We start from the raw sequence: 1,217 nt of genomic DNA on the forward strand, positions 1-1,217 counted from the left end.
CAGAGAGTGTAGTATATATATATATATATATATATATATATATATATATATGTGTGTGTATATGTGTGTGTGTTTGTGTGTCTGTGTTTGTCCCCCTAGCATTGCTTGACAACCGATGCTGGTGTGTTTATGTCCCCGTCACTTAGCGGTTCGGCAAAAGAGACCGATAGAATAAGTACTAGGCTTACAAAGAATAAGTCCCGGGGTCAATTTGCTCGACTAAAAGGCAGTGCTCCAGCATGGCCAGTCAAATGACAGAAACAAGTAAAAAAAAAAAAGTATATACACACACACATATATATGTATATATATATGTACATATCAAAAGGATGTACTATAATACTATTCTATAGTCATACCAACAATCCAACATACCTCCATCATCAGCTGCCCCACGGATATCATTATGGTTAGGGTTAGAGTAAGGGTTAGGGTTAGGGTTATCTGTGATCTCACTGAAGTGGATCTCAACAGAGAAAATATTGACTTCCATAAAGTGGAAAAAATAAATGGAAGGTAAAAAGTTGGTAAATATTTCGGTGTGTACATAAATGTTTCAGTGTGAACGCAAATATTTCGGTGGGAATGCAAATAGTGGTTACCTGGTATCAGGGCATGCTAGAAATAGCAGCCCTGTTTTCCTTTTCTGGAAAAAAAGAGCCGTTTACATGTGATTTCAATGTCAAATTCGTTGAAAGCATGCAAAATAACCTTGAAAAGTAAAAAAGATCCGCAAAACAAAATTCCCTTGGTGGGAAACTTCAAGGTCCCCACCATGCCTCCCACCTTTCTCTTCCGGAATAAAGTGGCTTGTGGCAGGTTTGGAGGACAGATACGTTGAATGCATAAAAAAAAAACTGTGGAAAGAAAGTATTCCACATCAAGGTACAAAATATTTACCGAAAGAATAAAAGCTTTTACTGATTTTACCTGTATTTTAATTAATTCAAATTAATGTACTTCATCTTGAAAGGTGGCATAATTTTTGTCAGTTGCCATCTGAGATAATTTTAGTAGCAAATCAAACAGGTAAGATACATTCAGAATTTCAATTTTAGTGTTTATCCATAATGTTATTACTTTTACACCTGTTAATTAAATTTACCTGCTGGTGTGTTTATGTCCCCGTCAATTAGTGGTTCGGCAAAAGAGACTGATAGAATAAGTACTAGGCTTCCAAAGAATAAGTCCTGGGGTCAATTTGCTCGACTAAAGGC

Source organism: Octopus bimaculoides, chromosome 17 (genome assembly GCF_001194135.2).
Source record: "Octopus bimaculoides isolate UCB-OBI-ISO-001 chromosome 17, ASM119413v2, whole genome shotgun sequence".
NCBI lineage: Eukaryota > Metazoa > Mollusca > Cephalopoda > Octopoda > Octopodidae > Octopus > Octopus bimaculoides.